This window comes from Coenobita brevimanus, chromosome 112, assembly GCF_032717465.1.
Source record: "Coenobita brevimanus isolate Jiangsu-jjx chromosome 112, ASM3271746v2, whole genome shotgun sequence".
Lineage (NCBI taxonomy): Eukaryota > Metazoa > Arthropoda > Malacostraca > Decapoda > Coenobitidae > Coenobita > Coenobita brevimanus.
The window spans coordinates 13,083,260-13,094,715 of NC_137065.1; positions in this window are offsets into that span (position 1 = coordinate 13,083,260).

Consider the following 11,456-nt stretch of genomic DNA (forward strand, 5'->3'; position numbering starts at 1 on the left):
GAGCGTTGTGGTGTGGATGTGGATGTGATAGGAAGCGTTAGGAGGATCACACTCAGGTGGTTTGGCCATGTGGAGAGGATGGAGGGTGAGAGACTGACGAAGAGAGTGTATGTGAGTGATGTGGAGGGGGGGAGAGGGAAGGGGAGGCCGAAGGTGAGATGGACGGATGGAGTGAAGAGGTACACGAGAGAGGGGAGTGAATTGGGAGCAGGGCAGTGAAATGGCGGGGGACAGGACGACGTGGAGGCGATTTGTTTGTGGCCACCCCGTGTGGGATTGAGGTGTCTGGCAATAAATAGATAGATGTACACACATAAACTGGAAGTGTGACGGATGCATATATAAAGAGACATGAATCAGCAGTTGTGTCGTCATAAACGACTACTTGGTAGGACAAAGGCATATATACACAGAGTAAAAAATTAAATACAGAGGAATAAAGTAATTGGGAGACAGCTAAACAGAAACCACTTTAGCTAAACAGAATTAGGTAACTGGGTGTGGTTAGTGAGACCCGGGATCGAACCAAAATAGTGATTGGTTTCTTTTAAATATTTGATGCCCACCAGCATTTGCACACAGTTTTGATCCTTTTTCCTGTTTTCTGTTCTTGTTATATATTCCATGTCTCTATGAGGTCAACAAAATCGTCCTTCGTAAGACTGAATAATATATGAAGTTGCATATCCTCAGGCAAAAAGTTGAATGTGATTGCTATTCCATTATTATGGGCCATCTTTTTCTCTTCGACATAATAAAATCGTGTGGCGTCAGCAAAAATACACTACAAGTAGGTAATTAGCAGCCAAAGGGTTATAGGCGTGTTGCTGCGGCCACTGTGGGGAAACTCTGGGATTGGGGTGTGAGATAATTGAGTACTAAATGGAGAAATAGATAAAAAGTTACCGTATATTGATAGGCAGACAAACACGAAGGCGGATGTTTAATTGGATATTTACATAAGGACATGATATATATATATATATATATATATATATATATATATATATATATATATATATATATGTAATATAGATAGATAGATAGATTGCATTCCAATCGACAGGGTATCTATGTATACCCTTCTTTCTACATACATTATTCCCAGCAACTTGTATCTATATTGTTTCTGGCACTTTTTTTTTTAAGGTGCGTCAGCAGTTGCGTCATCAGCACCGGTCGAAGATGGCGGTGCTGTGAGCTGTAGCAGTGCGTTGGACACCCAACTTACTTAACCTAACTTACCTTTACCTAACCTAACTGTATCTACTTTGACCCAGCATACCCTAACCTAATCTACCTACTTTTTTCCTTGCTGAATATCGACCCCTCCTCACCCCCACAACATGCCATCCTCCTTCATATGCTCCCCTACCTTGCCCCTCCATTCCTTTCTTGGTCTGTGTCAAACGTTTGAATCACAACACAGAGCAAAAGCAGGAAGTCACTGGCCATTGCAACCACTGAGCTTACGGAAAAAGATGGAAATTATTTTAATTGAGTCTTGGTTGGGACTCCTTTATACTCCTGTTCCACCTGATGGCCGGTGAGTTTATGTAGTTTACTTTGAGCACTGGAGTCTGAGAATGATAGTACAATCACACAAGAAGGAACACTAACAGAGTACAACATCCTCCCACTTCAGTTGGTCTAAGTCTGAAAATGATAATACAATCACACAAGAAGGAACACTAACAGAGTGCAACACCCTCCCACTTCAGTTGGTCTAAGTCTGAAAATGATAATACAATCACACAATAAGGAACACTAACAGAGTACAACACCCTCCCACTTCAGTTGGTCTAAGTCTGAAAATGATAATACAATCACACAAGAAGGAACACTAACAGAGTACAACACCCTCCCACTTCAGCTGGTCTAAGTCTGAAAATGATAATACAATCGCACAAGAAGGAACACTAACAGAGTGCAACACCCTCCCACTTCAGTTGGTCTAAGGGCTCAACTTTAAATTGACTTGACGCCTTGATATTTGACCGATTTTTTTACTATTTTTAATCGACTTACTCCTATCATGTTTGGGCCAAATTTAAGGAACGAGGTTTGGGTTGACCATGGAGTGTTTCTTTCACCTTTGAACTATTGTTTTAAAAAACGAACTGCATCATATTTGCCTGACTGTTAACCCTTCCACCAAGCTTATCTTATGTCACGTAAGACCTGCTTTAATTATGGAGTTGAACATTTGGCTTTGTTGCCTTAACCACTGATCAAGGGTTTTCAGTGCCAAATCACTTCATCCTGATCTTCGTTTCAGCTGTTCCACCAAAATCAGGTTAAACCTGATAAAACCTCTTAGATAACCATGCCATGTGACCTTCCCCTTTGATCTATTGTTTTCAAAAATAATGTCAACCCCTGGGAAGACTTTCAGTCCTTCAACGTAGTTTGGTCGACATCGAATAAAGCTGAGTTATTTTGTTCACACACACACACACATACACACACACACACACACACACACACACACACACACACACACACACGGATTGGCCTCCGCGGGTGTAGTTAAAGCCACCATGATGGGGACAACTCTAGTATTGTATTGCACTGAATGCGAGATATTTTACTCAAGTAAGAGTGAGTCACAGGAGCCTGAAGATAAAACACGACAAGTAACACCCACTTGGAATGTCCTCTGGGAAATAAACAGAGAGATTTATTCCAGCAAGTAAGAACGGGGAAATCATGACAGATACATTGATTAGTTACGGTATTTGTTACAGAAGTGGATAAACACATTTATACATTCAGAAAGCCTGCTATATATGCCTTACCGAAAAGACAGCTAAATAGACAGCAAAAAAGGGAAGATAGACAGAAACCACTACAGCCAACACAGGTAGATAGGCTAACTGGGTCTGCTTTGTGAGGCCTGGGATCGAACCGGGGGTACTGAGAGGGTTTCTTTTTTATATTTCAAGACACTGTTCTTCACTTTAGCCCATTTTTGTTTCCTTTTGTACGATCGCTTGTCTTGGGCATAATTCTCTCTCTCTCTCTCTCTCTCTCTCTCTCTCTCTCTCTCTCTCTCTCGTGTGTGTGCATTATAGATACCGACAGTATGATAACGACAGTTACATTTTTCATTACTTCTAAAGAACTCATTTGTATCTCTTGACTTCGGTGGATATTTCTAATCTAACCCTTGGCGTATTTTCTTCATCGACGTCATCATCATCATATTTATCCACACCTTTTTTCGAGTCTAGGGAAGGAATGGGAGAAGGAACAGATGGTAAGGTGATAAAGGAAAAGAAACAAATGAAAAAGTGACACAAGCAAATTTCACACAAATCATGTCCAATTAAATGGGCCACACCATCATTCCGTCACCATTGCAGCCCCCGGAATCCCTACTTCACCTGCCAGTTCTCAAACTAAACACAAGGCCTCACCGACAAACAGCAACGGGATCTGGACATAGACTGTGAACCAGGTTTGGATCACAATTTGTGATGAGATTCAAGGGATTCCTTTTAATCTAATCCCTTCAGTCTGATGACGTATTTGTTATATTTTTGGTAACTCCAGACGACTATGCTCAGGTATGGAGAGAATTTTGGAAGTGGATGGGTTAGACACAGCCCTCATTAACCCCTTCAGTACCAGCAGGCTTTAGTACCAGGAAGACAATACCCTGGTAGCACACAACAACAACAACAACATACTAGACTAAGGCAGCATCGCAGAGAAGCGATGACTTGTTGTTTTATTTTATAATTATCAGTTTAACTGCTTAGTTTTACGTATTACCTATCATATTGTGAATGGATGCACAATGGTGACGATGATCATGATGGTAATGATGATGATGGTGGTAATGGTGATCATTATGATGATTAAGATGGTGATGATGATGAGGAGGAGGAGGCAGATGGTGTAGATAATGGTGATGATGATGATGATGGTGGTGGTAATGGTGATGATAGTGACCGTGACGATGGCAATGGTGTAGATGATGATGATGATGATGATGATGATGGAGGTAATGGTGATGATGGTAACGGTGACGATGGCAATGGTGTTGATAATGGAAATGATAGACGTGACGATAATGGTGATGATGATGGTGATGGAGTAGTGACGAGTGGCAATAGACACGTTCAACCCAATGGATGTCGGAAGTTTGTGAGCTGAATAAAATCGTCCGTCATCAGGTCAAATGGTCGGCTTTTCGCCCTGCTGTACTGTGGGATGAGGTGTTTTATTAGCCTTTATTTCACGCAATTTGATGAATTTTTTGAAGTAATGGATAGAAAGATAGATAGATTGATAGAAAGATAGATAGGTAGATAAATAGCTTTTGCTAACACTTGTCGGACAGAAGCCACACCAGTCAACACTGGTAGGTTACCGGGTCTGGTTGGGTTGGGTTTGGTCCGGGATCGAATCCATTGTATGTCGTTGTGGCTTCTTTTTACTTCATAATACCTGCGATCTCTCTCTCTCTCTCTCTCTCTCTCTCTCTCTCTCTCTCTCTCTCTCTTGTCGTAGAAGCCTGAATGCGAACAGTGTTTTCGTTACTGATTTATTGGCACAGTAACTGTTTCCTATTATTTATCTCAGCCAGGAGGTACTTGTTATACCCTGCGTTTGTCTGTCTGTCTGTCTGTATGTCTGTCTGTTAGCAGGATTACTCAAAAAGTTATCAAATGATTTTCATGAAATTATTTGAAGGGGTAGGGTATGGCCCAATGAACAATCGAATAGATTTTTGTTGTGATCCGGAAATGTTTGTTTGTTCACACCATACCTACAAAGGTTTTCAATGGATTTCAATTAAATTTTGTGGGAGGGTGGGCCATGGGCCAAGAAACAATTGATTAAATTTGGGATCGCATCCAGATCCTACCACACCGTATCTCCAAAAAATTCTCACTGCGTTACAATGAAATTTAATGGAATTGTGGGCCATGGACCAAGAAACAATTGATTAAACTTGGGGGCTCATCCGGAACCGGATCCGGATCCTACCACACAGTATCTCCAAAAATTTCAATTAATTTCAATAAAATTTTGTGGAATGGTGGGCCATGGACCAAGAAAGAATTCTATAAATTCGAGGGCGGATCCAGATCCGGCATTGGCAGAGGTATGCCTTCTGTGAGTGTCCCTGTAGTTGTCAATATCAGATCTTGTCTTATTCTAACAATTTAATCACTCGTGCAGCAGCTGCCTAGCATGGGCCAACTGGCCTACTGCAGTTATCCTCTCTTCTTATATTTTACCCCCGCCAAGGAGGTATATGTTTTACCCTGAATTGGTTTGTTGGTTTGTCTGTCTATCTGTCTGTTAGCAGGATTACTCAAGAAGTTATGAACGGAGTTTGATGAAATTTTGTGGAAGGGTGTACCATGGGCCAAGGAACAAATGCTTAAATTCTGGTGCAGATCATGATCCAGGGTGTTCAGCACGATACCTTCAAATATTCTCAATTAATTTCAATAAAATTCTAGGGGAAGGTGCTCCATAGAACAAGAAGGATTTGATTAAATTTGGGGGCGGCTCCTGATCCAGATCCTACTGTATATCCATTGATCCAGATCCTATATCCATGGATCCTTGTCCGGGATCACTCAAAAAATGTGAACAGATTATGATGAAATTTTGTGGAAAGGTGGGCCTTGGACCAAGGAAGAAATTAATTAAATTTGGTCCAAATCCCTATCCGGATCCGGAGTATCCCGCACAATATTTCCGAAAGTACTCAATTAATTTCAATAAAATTTAGTGGAAAGTGCTCCATGGACCGAGAATGAATTGATTAAATTCTGGGGTGGATCGGGATCCGAATACAGATCCTATATCCACGCCTCCGGATCCGGATCCTTTTTAATGGCAATGGCATTAGTGGAGGTATGGGCTCTCTGAGTGCTTTCTAGTTATACATGAAGTAATGATGTAGTGGGCATCGTGAATGATGCTGATAAACAGTTACATAGACAGACAGTAAGACAGAGATGTGGAAATACAGACGGAAAGATACAGACTAACAGCTATGATAATAAATCGATCTATAGATGGAAAGCAATAAAATAACAGATTGAGAGATAGAGACAGATAGGTAGCATAACAGACTGGTAGATAGAGAGACAGATAGGTAGGTAGATAGGTACATAGATAGGTAGGTATGTAGATAGAAAAAAAATTTGAAATAACAGTTAATACGATAGATCGATAGATAGACAGACAGATCATGCTCTTAGGGAGGTAGATTGAGCAATATATTTTTCTTACACATAACTGACAGAAACCAAGACAGCGAGCGTGGTAGGTAACTGGGTGTGGGTAGTGAAGGCCCGGAATCGAAACCAAAGAGCCACTCAGGTTTCTTTTTTTCATTCTTTTTTCCATATTACTCTTTCTCCCTTTACCCGAGTTCTTACTTTCTTTCTCGGTATTTTTATATATAATACTTTCATCTTTACAGATATATTTTCCTATATGAAAAGATATTAATACTGTGGGTGGAGAACGATATCCTTGCATGTCTCTGTATACAAAATAAAAATTCTCATACACCACTGCATTGTTCTTGTCAGACATTCATATGGTACACAGATAAATAGATAGTTAGACTAATAGATAGACCAGCCTCTTCAGACGTGTCTCATGGCGCTCCATATTTACCTGGCTGAACCCGTCTGTTATGAGAATTGTCAGTGAGTCTTGTGACCTGTGATAAAGTGTGCTAGTGTGTTATATTAGTGTATTAAATAGTGGATTCTAGTGTTACAGTGTGGCAGTAAGTGTTTTGGTGTGCTGACAGCTAGTTTTGTCAGATATTTACTTGTGTTGAGATCTAGTGCCCGAATTTTACCTTGTGCGTGAACTATACTCATTTTTTTTTTTTTATCGGGGCGAAGATGCACTTGACATATTGGTGAATATTGGCTGAATGCAACAATACTCTATAATCTATCATTATTAACTGACAACAAGTATCTGAGGGGAAAATTTGGGTTAGTAAATATTTTTTGGACATGTTGCATTCAGCCAATCATCATCAATCTGTCAAGTGCATCTTCGCCTCAATAAAAAAAACGGAGTAGTGAGAGAGATGGCTTCCGCAGCTGTGATGAGTGTTTCCAGTGCTGTTTTTGACAAAAGCTGCCTTGGTATAATGGATCAATTTCTTAAACTGAAGCAGGAAAAACAAACTCTCAGGCTGGGGCTTATTATTGTGCGCTAAGTCGAACGTCAGTAATAGGAAAAATGCTAGAGTCACTTATTGCAATGAACTGGAAAACGGAAAGATTTAGTCTTATATATGTAAGTCAGCACGCAGCACGCAATGATGATCATGCTTCATAAACTTGTTATCATTCTTCTCAGAAGTCTATTGGGAGGTAGATAGCGATAAAACTTACGATATTATTTGTCTAGACTTTAGTAGAGCTTTTGACAGGGTTCGACACGAAAGGTTCACTAGAAAGGTTCGAGCACGTAGTGTAGACGGCGATATTTTAAAATGGACACTGTCTTGGCTGATGGGAAGAAAGCAGAGAGTTTTAATAAATGGTACTAAGTCGGGTTGGGGATTAATAACTACCGGTGTACCACAGGGATCAGTACTCGGTCCCTTATTATTTATTATATACATAAATGATCTAGACTTAGGATAACCAGCAGTGTTAGCAATTTCGCCGATGACGACTGTCTTCACCTACAAAAGGACCTCGATATATTATACAAATGTTCTAAAGACTGACGAATGGGCTCTGACGTGGAAGATTATGAGTTTTTATGTATGATATTTTGATATCTGGTATTCCAGTATAATTTATATCTGTTTTATATTACATATTTCCATATTTCCTTTATTTTAATGCATTTACATCATATGACTACAGGGTAAAATACATAATTCAGCCAAATCCTTTCTAAAAACAGTCCTTTTTTGTACCAAATTTAGTACTTGGTATGAATTTATATAACTGTTTGAATTGCTATGATTCCCAACTACTTGTGACCCTTCCTTGCACATTCTTGCTCTCCAAACTGTTTATGGTGTCCTTCTTATTCTCTTCTCTCACATAACACATTCATATACCCTTATAGTCCGTCTCTTCGTTTTACTTGATTTTCTTCCTCCTCTCCTACTTTATGTCCTCTTCTTGAGACAGAAATTTTCTTTCTCCCTTGGTGTTTTCTGATGTCCCGTCCACACAACTTTGTCTTCATGTTACTCCCATCTTCCTCATGACAGTATCCTAAGTGGCACTTCTTAGCACCTATTATTTAGTTACCCATCGTGATAATTAAACCCCAGCATCTTCTTGTACCTAATTAATGAAACCTTTGCAGATATGAAAAATGCATTACTTGGACACAAGAGGATGTTCTGTGATAATGTTTAAAGTAAATCACTATGACAGTGGCGCTACAAAGCCTCCAGTGCCACCTGTAATAGGATTGTCAGTAAAGTGTTTCAGTCTTTTCTCTGTGTCACTATTGTCTACCCATCTGTGTGTGTTTGTGTGTGTGTGTGTGTGTGTGTGTGTGTGTGTGTGTGTGTGTGTTTCTCCTGCCTGTTTTTTTTCCTTCGATGCCTGATTTATTTTTTACTTTCATATTCTCTGCTGCCTGTCATCGCTGTTTTTTTTTTTTTTTTACTTCCATTTTCCTCTGACCAATAGTTTAGTCTTTTTCTGGTGCAATTAGTCCTTCCCGAATGTGTTTGTTATATCAGTATTATCCTGCGCAATTTCCCCGTCTTCATTCCGTACCTATTTCTCCCTATCCCCTCCTTCTCCCCCCACTCCTTCCCTCTATCCCTTCCATCTTCCTACCCCTTTTATTCACCTTTTACTGTACCTTCATTCCCTCCCTCTGCTTCCTCGAACCTCCTTTTTCTCCCGCTCCCCATCCCCCCTCCTTCTTCACCCCGCCCCACACTCACACACCCACCCACCGCCTCCAAATAGAATTTCTCTGGAAAATATTCTTCCTATATTTTCCTGCATTCATGTTGAGATTTAGGCGCCCAGGTGGTGCAGTGAGAGGCGAGGACGGCCGATTTTATTTTTCAGCGAATGAAATATTCTGCTGTAGATATGATTAACACAAGAAACGACACTGCTCTTAACGTCTCATGACGGGACAACTCTACTGTTCTATTCCTGGTGATGCCATAAAGTTTATTCAGTTGAAGGCGAGTTACAGAAGTCTATCAGTTGATACTCTGGTATTCTGTTGCAGCTGATGTCAGACGATATAATTCAGCTCAATGGCTCATAGAAGCCTGAGCTTTGAATAATTATCAGGAATTCAAAATGTGATAAAGGTATGAATCTCGATGGCTGTTCAGGATATACGTATGGAAGATGCTACCTGAAAGGGCAAAGCGAGAGTTATGGAAACATGGTGAAGCTGGTACTTAATGGTTAGAATTTAATACTCGTATTTTAACTACGAATAATCAGCCTAGTGCTTTGTTGCTCGGTAACCGTGCACGGGCTCTTTGCAGACTGGTTCAAAGTTTTGCAAATTTTTCTAAATATCGAAGAAAGAAAGAAAAAAAGTAAATGTACAGCTGCGGACATAAATACTGGTCCAGTTCACTATAAAAATAACGAGATGTGAGCACTGGCTTTCAAAACCCACTGAGGCGATCTTCGGAACCCAACAAACATTGCAGCTTTTTATACAAGAGTTTCATATCTTCTCGATAGAAAAGAGAGCAATATTATTGTCCTCCAATATACGTACAGCTGGCCGCACTCCCGCCAGGGCCACAGCGTTGTCAACGCTGGCCAAGATATTGACTCTGAAACACTAGTAGAGAGATGCGTTCGAAGCATCCACAGCCAGTAAGAGAGAGTCGTACAGAGAGAGTTTGGGGGGGAGGAAGGGGGTTTGAGGAGAGTGGGGGGATACCTATGCACGAGAGGTGAGGGATGACGTCTGAAACAGATGAGTGGAAGGCTGGAAGCTATATATGATAAAAATCTACAATACCTGGTAACAAATCATATATATTTTCATACCTTTATTGTCAAGTTATTACCGCTGTGAAAAGTGGCACAGTTAATGCTTGGAAACAATAAAGCATAATGCTATTGAATATAGCAAATGTGAATCCTTAATACTGCATGCGGTAATTGCTGACACCCCTAGCACACACCTCCGTATCCTCCTTATCAAGCGTTTCCTAACACCCGACAACAAACATCGCATTTAGGGATGCTGTATCACTCATTTTACCTTACTATTTTTTCTACATTCTGATTAATGATACTAAACGCTAAATGTTATAGTCAGATTTTGCTATGTAAAAATTTACATAGTACGAGATAGGCAAAGAGGCACGGACACGATGGCAACAGATGGTTGTTTGTAAAAATGAAATTATGGGCGTCTTGACCAATGAGGCTTTAAACAATTTGTGATCTCTCTCTCTCTCTCTCTCTGTATATATATATATCTATATCTATATCTATCTATCTATATCTATCTATCTATCTATATATATATATATATATATATATATATATATATATATATATATATTTAATCTGCTATCATGTGAAGGTCAATGGGAGCCCTGATAGCTCCACGATGCGATGACGCAACGATGCGATTTTAAACTGCTTGTTACGTAACGCTAGATATGGGCGATGTTGATATGTGCCAGTGGTGTCAGCAGCTGCCACATTCCGGATGAAGTTACTTACATTTGTTACATGTGATTAATAAACAGCATTCTGATTCATTATTTTCAGGCAGTTTTTGTCTGTATTTTACAGCGTCGATTGCTTGGAAACGACAATAAAATAAAATACGATTAAAGTCTACAATTATGAATCTTGATCGGTTGTCTTTGTTTTGCAGTATAAAATTTAAAGTTGATCTTTTTACTTTTCATGATGGCAAAAGTAACACCGAAAAAAAAAAAAATTCTTTTAATAAATATTACACTTTTCTGTCGCCTCAACAATCGTCATATCTCGCCTCTCGTGTACAGGCACCCACCTACCCACCTCAAACCCGCTCCCTCCCTCAGTCCTCTGAATGCTTCGATCAGAGCTCACTACTAATGATTCGCGGTTACTATCTCGGCCAGCGTTGCCAACACTAAGGTGGCCCTCGCGGGAGTGCGGCCAACTGTACATAAGAGCTGTTCTTGAGAGAGAAAGTGCATCTCAGTTTAATGCGTTGTTGGAAGGAGAAGGACCTGAATGGCCTGAAAACTGCATGTACGGTACATTAAAGCAGTGTTAAAACAATGAAGGCAAATATGCAAATGAAGTGGAGAATACCGTGGCTCAATTACGTAAAGTGGCCAGTGCTGGGAAGTCCTTGGTAAAAAAATAAGGACAGAGAACGGAGGCTCTGGGACAACTGCATGAAGGTGTTTTAGCACAAACTATAACGTATGAGCGTTTGAGGTTGTCTTGGTATGAATCTGTGTAAGAATAAATGTGGAATCT